This window comes from Trachypithecus francoisi, unplaced genomic scaffold, assembly GCF_009764315.1.
Source record: "Trachypithecus francoisi isolate TF-2019V2 unplaced genomic scaffold, Tfra_2.0 Lachesis_group9, whole genome shotgun sequence".
NCBI classification, from domain to species: Eukaryota; Metazoa; Chordata; class Mammalia; order Primates; family Cercopithecidae; genus Trachypithecus; species Trachypithecus francoisi.
In genome coordinates this window covers 40,357,749-40,379,013 of record NW_022681474.1, presented here as the reverse complement: position 1 = coordinate 40,379,013, position 21,265 = coordinate 40,357,749, and the positions used below count along the sequence as shown (strand labels likewise).

Sequence of the window (21,265 nt, the reverse complement as noted above, 5' to 3'; positions counted from 1 at the left end):
TACTTGGGAGACTGAGGCAGTAGAATTGCTTGAACCTGGGAGGCAGAGGTTGTGGTAAGCAAGATCACACCGCTGCACTCCAGCCTGGGTGACAGAGCAAGACTCCGTCTAAAAAAAAAAAAAAAAAGAAAAGAAAGAAAAGAAAAAACATAATATTCCTGCTGAGCCAAGTCCCTTGGATACTAAGGAAGAGGTGGTATCTCAGTTAATGGCTTCTCCTCCATCAAGTTGTCCCTTTCCCTAGCCACTTGTCTACACAGTCTTCCTCAGTTCATGGATGTTGCTCAGGAGCCCGAAGCCCTCTCCTAGAAAGAAAGGCTCAAGTACCCTGAGAAGTTCACCACCAAGTTCCATATTCAAGTAAGTAGGTGCTACCAGGAAGGGTTCCTGGTCAAATGAGCTTGGGAAACACACGGTTAAACAAGGTTCAACCAACTTCTTCCCCACAAGACACACTGGAGCCTTTTTTTTTTTTCTTTTGAGATGCAGTCTAGCTTTGTCGCCCAGGCTGGAGTGCAATGGCATGATCTCAGCTAACTGCAACCTTCGCCTGTCAGATTCAAGTGATTCTCCTACCTCAATCTCCTGAGTAGCTGGAATTACAGGCTTGTGCCACCACATCTGGCTAATTTTTTTTTGTTTTTTTAGTAGAGACTGGGTTTCACCATGTTGGCCAGGCTGGTCTCGAACTCCTGACTTCAGGTGATCCACCCACCTTGGCCTCCCGAAGTGCTGGAATTAGAGGTGTGAGCCACCACACCCAGCCATGAAGTGATTTTATTTTATGCCTATGTTCTAAAACTATTTAGGTATGGTGAGGCCAACAGATCAGAAGATGACTGCCATTGAAAACATAGCTTACTCTAGTTCCCAAGAGGAGTGGGCATGCCATGTTACACGGGGCTGCACAGGGAAGCATCTGGGTAGGTGACAAGGCAGAAGGAGGGAGCAAAGTCTTGATTGTGGTGGTTCTGGGAAGAGATGGGCCAGGCAAGGTTAGCAGAAGTAGGATTGGCTGTCTTGACCGGTCCTGGGATGATTAGGGCAGAGGAATACTGCCTCCCAGAGTGTAAGAGCCAGAGAGAAGAGGTGGTTCACAGTAGGGGCTCTGGATTTGTTCCTTTGCATATGAAAGGCACACTTCTAAGTGAGTCATTTGCAATCTCTAAGAGTTGGCCAGCCCTGGGAGGGACAGTCTTTCCCTGGTTAGCCCAGCCCCAGATGTCAGTTTATCAAAAGCACAGGGAACAAGCAAATATAGTCAATGCAATCTAGGTCATGTTGCCATGCATCCACTGAATCCCTGCTTCTAACTGTTGCTCAGTACTCCAAGCCATCTACCACATTTTACCTTCCAATCTCCCGGAATTTCCTTCAACTCAAAGCTGGCTTCAACTTTCTACCACTACAAATAATACATTAAAGAAAATCCTCCTATGAACCTCCTTATGGACCTATGCAAGAATTTCATTGGAATATTTATCTCAGAGTGGACTTGCTGGGCACAGGGTATGAGTATATTAATTCAGCTCAATGAAGTCAGCTTATACTCCAGAATTACTGTAATTCTACCAGTAGGGCATGAGGGTTCCTATAACCCCACATCCACTAACATTTGCCATTACCTGGTTTTTCAATTATCGCAGCCTAATGGGTACAAGGTGATCATTTATTCTTACATTAATTTACATTTCTCTGATTTCTCTGAAGTCTGATCTCATTCAGCTTTGTTGCTTGTAACCACTCAATACAGGTTTCTAAGCCAATTCTTGGTGAGCAATAAACATCTAATGGAAAATGCTAGACATATTTCCTTTGAGTCACAGGTACAAAGGCTGCCTAGTTCTGGCTCCTCTCACCAGAAACCCACAGGCAAAAGCACTAACTACAACAGATACAAATAAATCTGTTTCTTGATTTCGTGGATGACGCAACCATTCAGAAGACAAACCTTGCCATGTTGGACAGCTTACCCCAAAGTGACAGGCAGGGAAACCCAGGCTGAGGCAAGGGTACAACTCAAATATCATATTTTCTAGGTAAACTTAGTACAGTCATCCCTTGACAGACAAAGGGAATTGGCTTGAGGGCCCCCTGCGTATACACAGATCCACGCATAGTCAAGTCCCATAGCTGGCCCTATGGTATCTGCACATATGAAAAGTTGGTCTTCCATATACATGGGTTTAGCACCTTGAGAATTTCAATTTTTGATCTTCATTTGGTTGAAAAAAAATCCTCAGGTAGGTGAATCTGTGCAGTCCAAACCTGTGTTGTTTGAGAGTCACCTGTAGTTAAGAGGCTGAAGGATGAGGATTTGGAATTGCAAAGAGCTACCTCATACCCAAGCTACTTGGTTCTACAGCACTGAAATCTTAAAATAAGAAGAGATATTGTCTATTAAATGTAAGCCAATCAAAGCAGAAATCTATACAACAAAGTAAGGGATAGTGTTTAATATATGTATTATGTAACATGCATATATAGCTATACAGCAAATACATAAACATATAACGTGTTCATCTGGTAAGCATGTATGTATGTACACACATACATTTTATATACATGTGTGTTTCTGTAATTTTTCTCCCTGTCAAATAAACTACAAACTACTTTATAAGTTTTACTCAGTTTAGTCCCTGTTTTCAGATCCAGAAGAGCAGAATACCACTTACATAGATGGATTTTCTTTCATCTCATCTTAGGCAATTAGTAGGATTAAAAGAAAGCAAAAACCTAAAACATTGAAAAAAAAAAAAAGTTACATAAAACATATATCATCCTAAACACAATCTGTGGCTATATCTGACTTTATATAAATGTACACACCATAGGAAATCCAATAGTGATACTTTTATTTATTTTTGAGATGGAGCCTCACTCTGTCACCCAGGTTGGAGTGCAGTGGTGTGATCACGGCTCACTGTAGCCTCCACCTCCCCAGGCTCAGCCTCCTGAGCAGCTGGGACTACGGGTGTGCACCACTATGCCTGGCTAATTTTTGTATTTTTCGTAGATGGGATTTTGCCATGTTGCCCAGGCTTTTCTTGAACTCCTGGGCTCAAATAATCCTCCCACCTTGGCCTCCCAAAGTGCTGGGATTACAGGCATGAGTCACTGCCTCCTGCCAGATACTTTTATTGGAAAAAAGAACAAGTGATAAGTGTGACTACTACTAACTAGAAGCTAATACAAAATCTGATGCTGAATGCACTGGGGAACATAAAGGTGTCACAAGGGCCATTCCAGATATTTCTCTCACAACTTTATTTTCTTCTCTGCCTGCAATTAGGAAGTCTTTAGTGAAAGCGCTGAACACAAACTGGCTGTTACAGCCGTGCTTCCCACCAAGGGCTCTTGGATGGAGGTGCCATGGAGTGAAGACACAGCCCACCCTGAGAGGAGAGATTGCTGACTTGCTAACTCAAAATATAAGCAAGCCCTGACATGCCACAGGCTGTTGAAGAGACAGTTGCTTTTGAGTACACAGCCTATTCTACTCTCTGACTTATGTAGATGGGACAAATGGTGCCCTGGGCACACTCACCCACACATCAGCCTGAATTAGCTAGTAAATCACAACTGCAGTAGCTAATAACAGCCATAAAGCCTTTTGAATGTTACAAGGTGTTTATAATGGGCAACTCAGTATGATTTATATAAAAAACATGAGTCAGCTCCTGAGAGAAAGCTGATATGTGGACAGTGGCCTTGTGGTGTGACCCCTAGCAAGCATCCAAATAAATTGCAGAATTGCAGAATTTCCCTCTGGTCCAAGGCTGGCCACTGTCTCATACAGATATTTTCAGAATAACACTTGGTGAGAGAATTGAGTGCTGGTGCATTGGGTCTTCCCTGGTATTTGGCCATGGGGAAGAAGGTGACTGTCTCAGTATAGCTCAATGTAGTAGAAGATGCTAAATACTAAGGGATAGTGTAGGACCATCCCTAAGTTTGGCCCCATGGGGTATAACGGAAGGTAGATGAGATACATTCCTTGCCCTCCCACTTGGGAAAGCAAGATGGATACATTCAAATATTGGAAAATATAATATGATTTAAAGATGTAGTTAAAGGAAAGCTCTGGGGTCTGGGAATTCTGCGAGGGGGCTTCATAGAGTACAGAATATGTGTTGGGCATTGAAGGATTGATGAGAGAAAGAAGGTAGGATGTATATTCCCTAGAAGGTGGATGAGTGAGTGAAGAGATTGGGTGAACAATAATGAAGGCACATCTATTTTGAAGCGAAGGGAGGAGGAGGAAAAAGAACTTGAGACATACACTGATCTAGTTAAACTGAAAAATACACTGAAGAACAGTGGGAAATTAGGCCAGAAATCACAAAACAAAATTCAGAGCTGGCAGAAAATTACCACAGATGACCCCGACAGAAGGCTCTGTGCTACGAAGTTTACAAAATTCCTGGCAGGTAAGGACCAACCCACCTAAAGAGACTGACAAGATGAAGGCAGGTCTCTTCCCTTACTCCTAACTGTTATAAAAGCTGACACGAAATGACTTACCCAGAGCATTCTTTTTAAGAACAAAAAATCCATCTCTATCATTACCAGATGATTCTAGACTAGAGCCATGATCTAGCCTCTGATGTCCTGGGAGGAAATAATTTCATTACTTTTGCTTATTTTCTTGTTTGCTTTCCATACTTCTCGGGCCTTTCCCTTTGGTTTAAATATTTTGATGTAAGGACTTTCTTTTTCTAATGGGATTTTGGTCTTCTGGTGTCCATCTAATTTGGGCCGCCAACCCGTTTTCTAAACTGCCTCCAACTCAATGGGACTTTATTGTTGAAAGCCACATAGGGCTTTTCACATAAGGACTTCCATACATCTGAAGAGACCCACTCTCCACTCCTCCTGGCTGGGCTGTGTTTTCTCTAAGGAGCCCATGTGGTCAGCCTGGAGGGAGGCAGATGACATGCATCCTGCCCATCCACCCAGAAGTGTGCAAAACTGCACACCCAACTCTCTATCATTCTTCCCTCCACAGTCAGATCAAACGGCAATCTAAAAAACCCTTTGAAGAATTCTGTTCATTCGATTCTAATAGAATGTGATAATAAAAAGGGAATAAGAGTACTATAAGGCACAAAGGTCAAATTATTTAAAATATTCAGTCTATAACATCTGTAGACTTCATCAGGCATACAAAGGAGAAAAAATTTGTAGGCACCCAAGCAACTGTAGAAGAGGTCAGCGTAGTGAGACAGAGGAAAGACTTGAGTCCATCTTCCCTAGAAAGTGCTCCCTGTGAAGGCTAAGGCTGTTTTAGTTTCTTTTCTACCCAAATCCTTCCAAGGACCCTAATATACAAAGTAAATATAAGGTGAATGAATGAGTGGGAAGAAGAATGGAAAAACTGAGGCTTGGTGTTAAATGGGTAGAAACTAGCCAATGGGTGAGAAGGAAGACCTTCCAAAAAGAATCACCTGAAATCCCATTTTTTTTTTTTTTCTTTGAGATGGAATCTCACTCTGTCGCCCAGGCTGGAGTGCATGGCGCTATCTCAGCTCACTGTAAGCTCTGCCTCCTGGGTTCACAGCATTCTTCTGCCTCAGCCTCCCGAGTAGCTGGGACTACAGGTGCCCACCACCACACCGGCTAATTTTTTTGTATTTTTAGTAGAGACAGGGTTTCACCGTGTTAGCCAGGATGGTCTCAATCTCCTGACCTTGTGATCTGCCTGTCTCAACCTCCTGAAGTGCTGGGATTATAGGCATGAGCCACCACACCCGGCCCTGAAATTCCTTTTAAGCTGTTTGGTGGAATGCAAAGAAAGGGAGATGCCTCCATATATTAATTCCCTCATCTTCTTGATAAATATCCTAAATCACCTCATCTTGGTTTTCCTCCTTCCAATAATAACAGGCCCAATAATTTTCTCAAAAGTTGGGAATTTCTGGTGCTCCCCTTTCCATTATGGAATGTCTGTGCTTAAATAGCTGAAGGTCACCTGCGTGAACAAGTGTTCAAGAGTTAATATTGGCTGGGCGCGGTGGCTCATGCCTGTAATCCCAGCACTTTGGGAGGCTGAGATTTGCAGATCATGAGGTCAGGAGATCGAGACCATCCTGACTAATACAGTGAAACCCCATCTCTACTAAAAATATAAAAAGTTAGCCAGCCTGGTGGCGGGCACCTGTAGTCCCAGCTACTTGGAAGGCTGAGGCAGGAGAATGGCATGAACCTGGGAGACAGAGCTTGCAGTGAGCCAAGATCGTGCCACTGTACTCCAGCCTGGGCGACAGAGCGAGACTCTATCTCCAAAAAAAAAAAAAGAGTTAACATTGCAGTTAGGGGTAGGAATGAGAATACAAGTTAAATATATCCAGGCCAAGTATACCAGAGGGTATGGCCTGAGAAATAAGCTAAACCATATTCTTTCATAGCTTGAAAATACTAATCATGGGCTTGGGATAGTTCATTTTCATAGATGGCCTGAAAATGCCTCAGTCTTGAAGCTTCATCTGTGTCACTTTCCATCTAAACCTCTGGGTGACAATGTCGTTGCTGCTTGGCAAAGTTAAAAGGTACCCTATTTCCTGAAAAGCACAGGATCTTGAGCAGATTCTTCTGCCCTCATCACTTCAAATTACTTTTTAAGGCTCCAGTAGAATTCATCCTAATTTTGAAACTCAAATGATGAGATCATAAATAAATGGTGACCTCCCAGAAAACACTGAGAAACTATGACCCCGGAAACTCTACTTCCTTCCTTCTAGCATGATCATGTCCCTGATAGAGAAGTGATCTGTCTCAGTTCACTTTAAAAATATGAATATTTTTCCTTCCCAGTGGTCATGGATAGTATAAATTGCCATTAGCCATGACAAAGACAGATAACCTGCCCTACAGGAGAGAGAGAGCAGAAAGGCTGAATTCGTTGCCATTTTCCTATAGCTTGAAGATCTCCAGCTGTCTCTAGTGCATCTCAAAATTTCAGCCCTCTAGAAAGTTTGTTTTGAATAAAAGTGAAGCAAAATATACTTTTTCTCTTAAAAGAGAGTCTGGTTGCTATCACCTCTAAGTAGGAGGATGGTGCCTGGCTCTGAGGCTCAAGCAGGGTCAACAGAACCAGGATATGAATATGTCATCTTCCTCCCTTCCTCCCTGGTCCTGGTCCTGCATCCTCAGCCTATGATTTGGGGTGGGAACTCCTGGCCCTGAGGCATCTTCTGCCATGTATCTAAAACCAAGAACTGGTGTTTTGAAGATGAGAGCTGTGGCAAGCTAGACATATAGGACAAACATTATTTCACGGCCATGTCCCTGACTCCCAGAAGTGTGGAGAAGTCCGAGTAACATGGAGCACAAAGAAAAGTAAACCCTAGTCCCAAACTAGGTCAAGTCAACATCATCTCCATCAGGGGGATTGAGGAACCTTTGGAGGCTAACCATTTTCTTTCTATTCCTGGCTGTAAATGCAACATATTTGTTTGTTGTCTGCCTGTCCCTTGAAAGAGCTGCCATTTCCATTTTGTGCTTCCTGAGGGAACTTTATGGACAGGGACCTGGTGTTAGTTGATGACTCTGGCTCTCCTTTCCCAAATCATGTCATCTCCTCCTAAGCCGTGAAATCCCCAGAATGGCCAGGTTAGATATCATGTAACAACACAGCACTGGGCCAAGAGGAGGCCCAGGTTTGAATCTCACTTTCACTTTTCTCTGGAACTGTCAGTGAATCCCACAACACCTCCGTCTTAGTGCTCCTTATTTGTAAAATAAGGCACCACCTCATCTGTCTTATCCTCTCATGAGGATAAAATGAGATCATGTGAGTGACAATGCTTCCCATTCTCTATCTTCATATTCAGGACGCTTACATAAAAATAACTACAAAATATGCAAAAAAATAAAGAGGCAAAAAGGAAGAAAGAGAAAGAGAGAGAGGAGGAGATACAAAATTGTTAAGTCTTTTTTTTGAGACAGAATTTTGCTCTGTCGCACAAGTTGGAGTGCAGTGGCGCAATCTTGGCTCACTGCAAGCTCCGCCTCCCGGGTTCATGCCATTCTCCTGCCTCAGCCTCCCAAGTAGCTGGGACTACAGGCGCCCACCACCATGCCCGGCTAATTTTTTGTATTTTTAGTAGAGACGGGGTTTCATGGTGTTAGCCAGGATGGTCTCGATCTCCTGACCTTGTGATCCGCCCGCCTCGGCCTCCCAAAGTGCTGGCATTACAGGCGTGAGCCACCATACCTGGCCCAAAGTTAAGTCTTTATTGGGCACGAAGCCCTGGAATAAGTGCTTTATAGTATATTCATTATTTCCTTTAATCCCTTAATCCAGCAACACTTTCAGGTAGCTATTTTTATTAACCTCATTTTAAAGACGAGGTAACTAAGGCAGGCACTCATTTACTCAAAATCCCATAGCCAATGGGACAGTGGGGATTTGAATCCAGGTTGAACCCTAAAATCTGGGTCCTTCAGGGTACCATGACAGTAGGCCAGATACTGGATCCCTACCTGACCAAGACGCCAGCTGAGGGACTGTGCACCATCCAGGTCACAAAACCATAGGGAGACCCTCAGAGTTCATCTGCACCACTGCACCCATTTTACAGATGAGCAATCTGAGTTCTAGAAGACGAACTAGACTTGCCCAAGGATTCACAGTAGCCGACTGTTGCAGTGGGGCTAAAACACAAATGCTCAGTATGGTAGATGCTGACTCAGTGTTCACTAAATACACTGACTTGTGTTTTGGAGCACTCAGTTGAGCTGCTGTATTAGTTTTCCAGGGCTGAAATACAAAATATCATTGATCAGGTGGCTTAAATAATAGACCTTTCTTTTCTTATAGTTCTGGAGGCTAGAAGTCCAAGGTCAAGGTGCCTGCAGGGCTGGTTTCTCCTGAGACCTCTCTCCTTGACTTGTACAGGGCAACTCTCTTGCTGCCTCTTTACATGGTCATCTCTCTGTGCATGGGCACCCCTGACGTCTCTTTGCATATCCTAATCTCCTCTTCTCATAAGGGCAACAGCCAGATGGATTAAGGCCCACCTTAACAGTCTCGTTTTAACTCAATTACCTCTTTAAAGGCCAGCTACTTCCAAATGCAGTCACAATCTGAGGTGAGGGCATCAACATACGAGTTTGGGGGGGACACAGGTCAGTGCACAATGTCCGCATTTCCCAGGCTCTTTTGCAGTTATGAATGTTGATTCACATGCCTGCGTTTTGGCCAATGGGCAGAAGTGATGTGTGCCACCCAAAAACCCAGACTGTGAATCTTTCTGCTCAATCCTCCATGTTCTCATGCTTGCTCCATCCATGGGCTGAACCCTGGAAGGACTCAAGGCCCAAGAAAAATGCAGACCACTGCATGGAAGAAGCTTAGGTCCCTGGATACTCCTCCCTCTCCATCAAGGAGTTATCAGTGAATGGAGACTGACTAAACCACCAGATCTGGGACTGTGTTACAGCAGTTAGTTTCCCCTGACTAACACATGTAGCTCCTCAACCAATATTCTTTCCATAACACATCAAGGGTCAACGAATTTCACCTAGGAGGAAAAAAAATGACAGGCTGACACCAGCTCCAAAGTCAGTGAACAATTCAGGTGGGCTGCAGACATGACAGGAAAATCTACTTCCTTTCTTAGGGTTCCAGGCATTTTAGTGAGCATAGTCCCCCAGAACCGCCTCTGACTTACAGTCTCCCATGGGTCTCTGGTTCCTCCTCCTTATATAGGGTAATAACAGGGAGGGGGATGGAAGCTGTAGATGATAATGGTCCCTTTCTTATTTAAACAGGCCATTTTTCTTCCCAATAAATGCATTTTTTTGTCAGCTTGAATATCCCCCTTTGATAGAAACCTAAAAATAATTAGCCTTAATAGCTCTGCTGTGAATAATGCTGCATAAGAAGGAGGTAGATGTTAATAGGAACCTTCCACTCCAAAGCTAAGTCACCCTCTCGGCCTCCCACCCCCCCCACCAAAAACAAATGTAACAATAAAAAGATTATAGGTTTAGTGCTACTTGGGAAGAAAAGTATATTTGGAATAAATGCATGAAATCCTTTAAAAACAGCACATGCTGAAAACTTCATATTTAGTTTGATTTGCTTTCCAAATCACACAGACTGCACAGTTGCATACAATCTTTAAACAAGTACAACCCCTGAGAAGTGTAGATAGATTTAAGAGAAATAAAAGCAAGATCAGCCAGCTTGTAATCTTCTTTTCTCTTTTTTTCCTCCCCAAAGCTGCATTAAATTGGCTGTTGAGAACAATCACATATTTGTGCTTTTATAGGTAGAATGATCAGTATTATGCAAAGATTTGGCTAACAGTCTAAAGGCACATTCACACTGATCAGGACGGCGTGCCGCTAATAATTTTGGGATGCTCTAGGGAACCTGTAATTCCCTAGGACTACAACTTAGCAGGTCAATACATGCTTTGTACAGAATCTAAGCCTTGCTTCTAGAATCATACCCACCAATGAGACTCTAGGAAACTCATTTCCAAAGAAGGTCTTGGAAATGTTAAGTGTTCCTTTTGAGCTACATTCCCTCTAGCCTGGGTAGGTGCAACAACTCAGCCAGGATAGGCTGCCAACTCGAAAAATGGCACCCTGGAATCCTTAAGCAGAGCCTAAAACCGCTTGTGTGCCCACGCCTTGTGACCCAATAAGCCCAGCCACGAAAATTTATCCTAAGGGGGTAATTTAAAGGAAACACACAGACACACACACACACACACACACACACACACACACACACATACACACAATTTATACATAAGGTTAAGATCCAGGAACGGTGGGAAAATGGTTTGGTAACTGATAGTACTTCAATCAACTTGATAGAGAATTATACAGTCCATAGATAGAATATTTTGAGGAATACAAAATAAGTAATAAAAATTTTAAGTAAAAAGTAAAACATTAAACATATCAAGAACATATTTAAAAAAGGATTTCTAAACACATTTAGAAAAGGATACGTTTTGGAAGGGAATATACATATTCCCTATATGTGTCATAGAGTCACATATAGGGAATAGAGTTGAATGATTTTCTTTGTTAATTTCTCTTAAGGAAACCATAACATTGTTAAAAAATATAAAACCAAACCAAAACAAAATGAAGCGGTTCCTTGGTCTTTTCATCTTTGATTACCACACATATGTCTATGCCCTGAGATTCAAAATCTAGGCTCAGATATAATGTACAACTTCCCTTTTAGGGAATTCAGGAATTCCCTGCCGAGGAGCTTTGTGGAGGGTGGTAAGATTTGGCTCCATGGAAACACACAATCAGACCACTGCCAGACTGGCTGTTTCACCTGCGATGCTGGAAACGCCAGCTGTTCCTATGCATCTGGAAACATGGAGACTGGAAGGCCTACTTCAAGACTACTCCGCGTAAAGATCTGCGGATGCATTCACACACAGCAGCAGCAGAAGTCCTCAAAGACCTTAGGCTGTGATAAAGAGCAGCTTACAAAGATAAGCCACCTTCACTATGAATGGGAAACCCAAAGGCAAGAAGGGACAGTGTTGTACCCCTCCCTTTCATCTCTGGGGACAGCAAAGTGGCAGTGGCCACCAGGACACTCCCATTCCCCCTGAACCAAATATGTCCTTCTGTCATTCTCCCATGCTTGTGCCTTCAAGAGGTGAGAGAGACAGGGAGCTCCATATTCATTTTTCATGATGTCTACACTGATCTCTGGCTAAGTGGTTAAACTTTTCTTGGGGCCAATCTAGAGTCATCATAAAACATCACCACTAGAAGGACGTGAAGGACTAGCCTCAAATACTTTTTTTATTAAAGGCTGTTTTTAAAAAGAATTGTTTCTCTTTACTGAGCACCTACTCTGTGCCAAGCACTGGTGTCAGATGTTTCTTATCTATCATCACTGCAGAACTGCCAGCCAGGCATTATTATCTCTGTGACTCAGACTGGAGAAGGTCACACCCCTTTAAGTGGCGGAGAGGGATTAGAGCGCAAATCTCTGGACTCCCTGTCCAGGGCCCTCAACACAAACTATCCTGCCTCTTCGACACACTCAGGGGGACTCAGCTTGAACTGCTCTTGTGCAGGGACTATAATTAGTTGTCTGGTCCCAGTTGCTTGCAGGGTAAACAACGTCTGATAAACCCACAATGCTGTAAGTATTTATTACGTTGCAACCCAGCTGCCAACTGTCTAACAATTTTAATAAAAAGCTATTTTCTAAGGTTTATGTTTTATTGCATGTATGACTCCCTTATTGGTTAGCATTTGGAGTTGTGGAAAAGGTTATGAATTTAGAAACTGGCTGCATTCATATCATATTTAAAACTTAATGCTATTTTATTAAAGACATATGGGCCTCCAAAGTACACATATTAAATGTCATGTAAGAAAAGTAGCAGTTTAAATCATGGTCAAATTCATTTTTGACGTGACTCCTGAGGCTTCCCAAGATCTGAACTATTTCTTTGTAAATCTGGCAGTTTAACCACACTCATAAATCACTTTCAAAGCATATTATTTCTTAATTTTACTGCATTAGAGAACGTTTGGCCTACACAGTGAACTGTTTGTAGCAGTTATGTGAACAAAGTTGCACATTTAGTCATATAATGTGCAAAGGAAGAGGGGAGGGAAAGCAAAGAAGGAAAAGCTTTTCATTCTTTATTCTGTTTACTCGCCCTGTTCATTTTTACCTAAGCAAACACAATTCATATTTTCAGCCTAGGCCTCTGGGGTCTAAAAGTGTAGAGGCTGCAAGTCGATATTGAGACTTTTCTGAACACAAAGAAGAAAAAAAATAATTTGTAATCTAATCTTCTCCCAAATATCTCATGACTAAAAATTAGAATGAGTACAGAAATTAGAACCTCTCTTTTTTTTTTTTTTTCTAGCATTAAACTGAACAGATTATTTTTTTCAGTTTCATAATACAGTACTTGGCTGTTTTCTAATTGTCTAAAGAGCCAGTATCTCAACCTTGGGTTTCAAAACCCTTCTGATAATGGGATAATATTCTTTGGACATGTGTAACAAGCTCCCAAATTTCACTCTCCATTTTTTTTCATTTCACTCGGGGGGCAGGGTCCTGATTCCAGTGACAAGTTCTAGGATCTAAACATCAGCCTTGATTTCCAGATTCACCAAGGGAATTAGAGGAGGATTAAGAGAGTTGAGTGCGAGGTCACTCAGATGAAAGAGCTTAAGGGCTCACTTCTGCACCAGGCATCCTTTCCTGCATTGGTCCTGTGTGGAGACCTCTCTGCTCCACAGCTGTCCAGAGGGCAGCTGCACCTTCATGCTCCTGGCTCCATCAGTGGCAAGGAGCCTCCTGCCCCCACACCATGCTTACTCCTCCCGTGCCTCCACCTGCCCTACTGCTTCCCTCTACCATTCCCACAAGAACAAAAGGGTCTCGTGCGGTGGCTGAGGAAATGCCCAAGCTCAGGAGCCTGGACCTCCCCAGGATGAACATGAGGCCTTCTTTCCCCTCTCACATTCTTTTCTTTTAGATGTTTTACTCTCACTAGGAAGTAGATGTCTCTTAAGAGCAGTAGAAGTATTTCATTGAAGAATAAATTCCAGAAAACTCAGTTAAGCCACCAGAAATAGAGGGGCAATGCCCTCTGCTATGGGTTGGATGTGTACCCCCAAATTCACATGTCCAAGCTCTAACCAGCAATGGGATTGTACCTGGAGACAAAATCTTTAGGTGGTAATTAAGGTTGAATGAGACCCTAATCCAATAGAACTGTGGTTTCATCAAAAGAGAGAGAGATGTCCTTCTCTTTCTTTACTTTCTCCACCATGAGTGGAAGGTGCAGTGAGAAGGTGGCCATCTACAAGCCAGGAAGACAGTCCACACCTGAACCCAACCATGCTGGCACCCTGACCATGAACCTCTAGACTCCAGCACTGCAAGAAAATGAATTTCTGTTGTTTAAGCCATCTAGTCGATGGCATTTTGTTATGGTATCCCAAGCTGACTAAAGCTCCCCACGCCTCGCCAATCTCAAGCCAAAATTACCTTCCTCACATTCACCCACACAACTTGCTGACACAGCAATGCCACAAAAAGTCCTTGTAAGTTGAAATTACATGACTAAGAACACTAGCTGCTCCTGATGCTTTAGACCAGAGCCTGCATTAGCTCCTGCCACAGATTATCTCATTTAATCCCCCAACAGACTTGAAAGGCATTACCTTCCCTGTTTTAATAGGGAAACTAAAAACAGAAAGTAGAAGTCCAGCCTTTAATCTAAACCTAAACATTACCCTGAAACTTGGAGTGGGCCCAGTCCCCAAATGGAGCAGCAAATCCAACAACAGCTCACGAACAAATTAAGAATTGCAGGTTTTCCATGGAACTCAACAGCTACAATAAATTCAGATTTTAAACCTTCCCACAAAAACACCTGGAGGCAACTCCTTAAATTCTGTCGAGAACAAAGTAAAGGCTGGGGAGTAGGAAAGGAGTGAATAAAAATGGGTCCAATAAAATATGGGACAGGTCACCGAGCCAGATAGCCTCTGTGACAATTCAAAATGCTCAACAACAACAAAAAAAGAAGAGATGACTCACTTCTAAATTTCACTCAAGAGGTAAAAGCTTCATAAAGTAGAAACCCCACTAAAAATCCCCCACTTCAAAAAAGAAAAAAAAAAAAAAAGACAGCTTTGGAGCCTAGACAGAGAGTATTAGTTCACTGTTGAAGAGAAATAATGAGTTCTAATTCAGGTAATGTAGCTCAAAATTTACTGCCACATTTTAAAATGCACATGAAAAATAAAATTATCCTAACATGTCCTTGGTGAAAAGGCTGCACGTAATTGCTATCACTGACAATGGCATTGAACTTAGCTAAATTAACATCAAAGGAAGTCCCAATTACAGAGCATCTGTGCATTATTGATGGTGCCCTGTCTGTTCATCTAAGACACTCTACTGTAAGGAGCAGAAAAGCAAATAGAAGGGCTAATTGTAGCACCAGCCTTCGGCAACCCCAAGGGCAGGCCTTCCCTATCATGCTTGTGAAATGCGACTTCTGCTGGTCAGAGTGGCAAAAAAGATGCCTTTGGAATCTGGTGTGTACACGGGCTGCAGAAGGAAGCTATGGTGACCACAGGTGGGCAAAACAACTTCTAGGCAAAAACACACCTCCCAGAGGGTTGTAACAAACTCTCAAGCCAGATCCAACAGCTGTCTGGGAACTCAGATGTTCTGGCAGTGTTGGTGAGGAGAAACAGGCTCTTTGGGGAAACAGGAAAGAATGATGCTCTCTCTGCTTCTCAAAGGACCATTTGGGGTAAAGGGCAGAGATAATTTCTTTTGAAATGAGAAGTCCCTCTCTTGTGAGCATCTGGTCCCTCACTGAGTCTGCAGGGTGGCAGAAGGGAATGCCATTACTTGCATGCTACTGCATGCTGGTACTTGCCTGGACATACCTATTTAACACTCCTCCAAAGGGTACCCTGAAAAGTATGTATCAGCCACACTCAGACAAACATCACATTTTTCTTCCAAACTTTGTAAAGCCTTTTAACTCTGTTCAGGTTGGACACCCTAAGGCAGGGGTCTCCAACTCCAATCCCCAGGCTACAGACATGTACCAGTCTGTGATCTGTAAGGAATCAGGCCACACAGCAGGAGGGTGAGCGGCCAGTGAGTGAGCTTTACTGCCTGGGCTCTGCCTCCTGTCAGATGAGTGGTGGCATTAGATTCTCATAGGAGCTCCAACCCTATTGTGAACTGTGCATATGAGGGATCTAGGTTGTAGGCTCCTTATGAGAATCTAACGCCTGATGATCTGAGGTGGAGCAGTTTCATCCAGAAATCATTCCCCCTCTCCACCCCCAGTCTGTGAAATAATTGTCTTCCACAAAACTAATCCTGGTGCCAAAAAGATTGGGGACTGCTGCCCTAAGGTTATCTTACTACTTTATCCTGTCCACAACTTTGCTTTTGGGAACAATAAAAAGATCAGGTAAATGTTAAGTATCAGAAACATTCCTTTCATCACTGAGTTTACATGAGTTTTCTTTTATATTTTCTTCTTACAATTTGCTCTTCTTGTCTGCTATTACCTATAGTAGCAGGCGGTTTGGAAATAGCCAGAACTCCAGAGTAGAAAATGGGACCACGCCATCCTTGTTTTCTCCTTCTTCCTTAGCCATGGAATTGCAAATACTTGCACATGTCACTGAAGGCAGCTTCAGAACAATCTTCATGATGTTTCTCTAGTGGCCTGGCATCTGTGTGGTTGGCCTCTGCCCACCCCCATTTTGCAGGTTTCCCTGACTTCAAGGATACATAATGGCCTGAGAGTTCAGTCTCTAGAATCCTAAAGTCTGATGTTTCCTTGGGCAAAGAAGGGACTTTCTGAGAAAGAGAGAGCTCTATTAAGCTGCAAAGTTCAGGAAAAAGAGCAAGGCCCTGGTTCAGTGAAAGGGAAGGGATGCCAAGGCTATCATGATCCTCCTTTCACTCATATATCTGTCACTGGCCTTTTTTCCCTGTTCCTAGACAAGTTGCCCCTGTATTTCCAACTCATTCTTCTTTATCACTAGGCTAGAATCACCAAGCTCAAAGCAAAGAATTGGAAGGGGTGTTGGAGGATGGAGAAAAGCACATGAAGGATTTGTCAAGCTCACCCATGCACCCACAGCTGAAGAACAGCAGCCAGCCCTGCCCTGTAGCTGTGCATAGAACCCCAGGCAATGTTGGTTTTAAATGTGGATAACTTTAAATCAGAACCCTAGCTTTACTCTCCAGAACCGGGTTTCTTAAGAAAGCATCTTTATTGTCCTCTCCTTTTCCTTCTTCTCTTTCCTTTCAAACTTAATTTTTAAAAATAATGATAGGCCACGCACAGTGGCTCACGCCTGTAATCCCAGCACTTTGGGAGGCTGAGACGGGTGGATCATGAGGTCAGGAGATCGAGACCATCCTGGCTAACACAGTGAAACCACGTCTCTACTAAAAATACAAAAAAAATTAGCCAGGTGTGGTGGCGGGCACCTGTAGTCCCAGCTACTCGGGAGGCTGAGGCGGGAGAATGGCCACTGCACTCCAGCCTGGGTGACAGAGCAAGACTCCATCTCAAAAAAAAAAAAAAAAAAAAAGATAAAAAGAATCTACATTGCAAAAACAAAATACCAAAAATCCTTTTCCAAAGTGGATCAAGAAAATGTCAAGCTGGTAATGTGCAGATTACAGACATAACCAGCTACTAAGGCTTCATCTCAATCATTGCCAGTGATCATGCGAATGAGAACTTTTTATGGCCCAGTTAAGAAGCCTTAAATTTATTCCTTAAAATGAGACAATGAATACCATAAGGGACAGGGGCTTTGAGGTAAGAACATGTCAAAGAACATTTTGGAAACGTTGTGAACTCCCTATAAGGGGGAGTCACTAGTGGGTCTCTGACAGCCATCAGCTGTCTCCTTGTCCCAGCATCAGAGTTACTCACTCTTACATGGATCCATCTCTGCCATCCCAGAGCTTCTTTAGACACAGCTCTCTAACCCCTGTAGCTGCCTGAGCACTGGCCTGGGTTCTGGGAACACTGTGGCAGCCTCAGACCAGTGCCTGCTGTTGCACAGATTTCTAAATCACCAAAGCACCTGTTCTGCACAGAGCTCTAAGGCTCCCTCTCCCAGATGCCCAGGGATGCAAACACAAACCTGCCTAGACTTTTTTTCCACTTCAAACTCTGCCAAGGTTCCTCCTTACCCTCAGGGGAAATTGCAAACCTGACCTAACTCAGAGATCCCTCCACAGCCTGGCTCCTGCAGTTCTTTGCCTAGCCCATGCATTTCACCAAAATAGGTTGTGGGGAGTCATCACAGGGTCAAAATCGGAAATTACAAGGTTGCCTCTGGCTACCTTCTATCTCCTGATCTTCCTGCTCTTTTACCCCTGCTTTCCATCATAAATGAAATGTAAGGGATACAGTGGGAAGAGCACAAGCTTTGCATTTGACTTTTTTCCCTGAAGTAATTTAAGGCATACAGGGGAAAGAACATGAGGTTTGGAGCCTAGGAAGATCTGGGGGAAAAAAAAAGGACCTGGTTCCACCTTGCTCTGTAATTTTAGGTAATGGATATAATTTCTCTGATCGTCAGTTTCCTCATTTGTAGATTCAAGGTTAGGGAAAAAAATAGAGATAAAATTGTTAAGCAGCTGGTACAATAGCTAGTAGACAGTGACTACGTATTGCATGTTCTTCTAACTCACATATCAGGGAAGTTTCTGTGCATCTAATAATGTACCACTAGGCAGCCAGTCGACCTGTAAGACTGGCCTTGCTATCCTAATTAGTTAAGTACCCAGAAACCCTACAGTAGTTGGTGCTGTGGCACCAACGACTGCCACTAACCTCACAAAACTCCAAGTTGTGTCCCAGTTAAGACCTTGGTTCAATGGCCAGAGATGCAGAGGTAGGGTGCGTGGATGGGATGGCCTGCCTAGGTATTAGTCAGGTTTCTGCAGCACACTACTGCTCAAAATCTTAGTGGCTTATTACAAGCATTTCTTTCTCATGCAGAGGTCTGTGGTTGCTGGGATGTTTGCAGGCCTCAGGTCAGGTTCAGGTCTGGTCAATGTGTCTCTCATGTTGTTTTCATAGCAAATGGCAGACGTGTGCGAGCAGTGAGTGAAAACACATGGTGCTGCGTAAGGCCTTGGCCCAGAATTGTCATGCTGTCACTTCCACTCGCATCCCATTGGCCAAGGAGTCACATGGCCAAGGCCAAAGTCAATGGAATGGGGAAGTATATTCCTTCCTTAGATGGGGAGCCACGGCAAGGGCAGAGAGAAAGGAACAGTTTTAGACCAACAATGCAATCTACCACACTTCTCCCAGTGGTTGGGTTGCAGAGGCAGGACAAAGTATCCTACGGTTATTAATCTTATCCCCAACACTTAAAAAGTGCTACTTACTTCCATGATCCTCTTGATACATCTGTCCAAGCATCTTTGGACAGCAGTGAGCATGTGGGAGGCTAGAAAGAGGAAGAGAGTGAAACTGCGCTGTTGGGGTGCTGGGCAAGCCAAAGGCCCCATCAGGGACACAGCAACATCCCCCAGGCACTGGGCTTCATGGACAGTAGTCTCTACTATGTGCTCAGCACCTGGCAAGGCCCAGAGGACTCCTGGGAATGCCCCTAAGAGGCTGCTACCACCTTCCTTCTTTCTATTGTGGATTTTGGTTCTCCAACCATAGGGTTTCACCAGCACACAAGAGACATGGCTTTCCTGCAGTGCTCTATTTTTTATTTCAGAGAGTTGCTACCCAAATGCAAGGCTACAGAGGATGCCTCCAAAGAGTAATACTCCAAAAGCATTTACTTGAGACACAGGATGCCATGATGCTAAAAATGGAGAAATACAAAATCTTTAAGTGATTCTCCCTCAAATGAACATGCAAACTGTGAAATCAGGAGTAAGGTTGAAAAAACAAACAAACTGCAAATGTTTGGCTCCCAGAGTTGTTTTTGAACACACCATCTAAGCATCTCCTTAAAAAAAAAAAAGTTAATTAAAAATTTTCCTCTCTTCAAAATTTACTAAAAAGCAGCTGAAAATAGAATCTGAATGTGTCTCTAGACAAGAAACATCTGCGTGAAAACAGAAAAAAAAAATCATAAAAACAAGAGCACATCCAGGTAGTTGGAAATATCCAGAAAAACAACAAATATTTTAAATTATTTTTTGAATGTTTGTCACTATAAAGAACTTTCAAAATATATTGGCTGATGGCCTGTTGAACTGAATGTACTTGTGATTTACAATGTTTGTTTACAGGCACGTCCTGCCTTTATATAAAATACATATTCTTGAAAATATTGAGTATAAAAAACAGCAATTGTAATAAACCTAGAAGTAGATTCTGATACCCTTTTAAGCATTTGCAATTGGGCTACACAGGAGTAACAGAAGATATCAAAGACATATGCAGTGTACTTTAGAATACAATAGCACTTAGTAAAGTGCTATAAAAACAATTAAGTGCAGCAAAGAAGCAACTAGGTAGTGCTCCTTTAGGTATAGACAAAAAATACAATAGCAGCGAAGACAGGGAAAATTTCATTGTTAACTACCCCAACATGTTTCATGAGAAGAAGAGCTACTTACTTCCTAAAAGCCGTAATATGAGCAGGTGGGTTCAGAGAGAAGAAGGACTCCAGTACCACCCCGAGTGATGGAGAGCACACAGCTTCAGATCACACCATTGCCTCTCCCTGAAATACTACCCAGTGGAAACATCAAGGCATGGCGATTGTGGTAGTGGTAGGTTTTCCCATCATAAATAATCCCGGGAAAATCCTTTGGAAAAACAAATATGAAGCCCAGAATCTGTCTTTTCTGCCACTGTACAAGTGGCATTAACACACTGTCTAAAGATAATGGTTTCTTTCCTGCCTTTTCAGGTAACCATGTTGACTGAAGTAATTAGAACATATACAACTTTTTCATGATGGATCCTCCAATATGCTCTGCTGTTCATGGTTCACTCCTTTGATGAGTATTGACTGAGCCTCTGCTATTGACTAGGTACTAGAGATACAGAAAATAAAACAAAACACAAGGTTCCTGCCCTCATGGAGCTAGCACCCCAGGGTTGAGCAGCTTCCTTATCCCAACAAGAAGCCAGTTTCCTTGTGAATCATTCCCTATCTTCATCCTAGATGGCCTTTTGCATGGAAACCCACAAACACAGACACAGATGGAAGAAACTAAAGGTATCCAGGGGAGTGAGGACCTAACTCCAAGTGTCAAGGGCAGGACTGTGTAGGGTATTCGTGGGAGCAGGTGATTCTCAGACCCAAATAGTTTCCAATTTTCAGTTTAGGAGAAAAGAAAAAGAGAGACTTTTGGAAATGCATGTACTCCAAAGTTTCTTTCTTCAACACAGGGCATCTCCCTCCCTCTCCTTTCTTCTCTGTATCTCACACACACACACACACACACATACACAATACCCCACCCTCCCAAGTATCCAAATGTAGGCACACACACAAATATACAAGCTACAACAAAGTACACAAATACATAGACTACACATCATGGCAAAATCAGGTGGAAAAATCAGGAAAGGAAATCGCTCGCCACTTAGAAACTGACTCTGGTGTACGCGTACCTCCCAGAACATGCATATGTATACACACACAGAGATTGAAGCGGGTATACACACCTGCATGGGAAACAACATATGTCTGAACACACAAAGAAACAAGTGACATGTTTTCAAGGACACCTCACTACTCACAGACATAG

At 43.0% G+C, this 21,265-nt stretch overlaps 1 protein-coding gene and 1 long non-coding RNA gene across 6 annotated transcripts in view; both read right to left on the bottom strand.

The window, feature by feature from the left end:
* The window catches only part of LRMDA (leucine rich melanocyte differentiation associated), a 1,134,568-nt gene that overhangs the window by 472,064 nt on the left and 641,239 nt on the right, over positions 1-21,265 (bottom strand). The gene's annotated exons all lie outside the window — the stretch shown is intronic.
* Positions 798-11,392, bottom strand: LOC117082760. The gene is made up of 3 exons (XR_004436765.1): positions 11,383-11,392; positions 10,627-10,628; positions 798-1,182 (listed from the first exon to the last, which is right to left on the bottom strand). It is a non-coding gene; the product is annotated as an uncharacterized LOC117082760 (long non-coding RNA).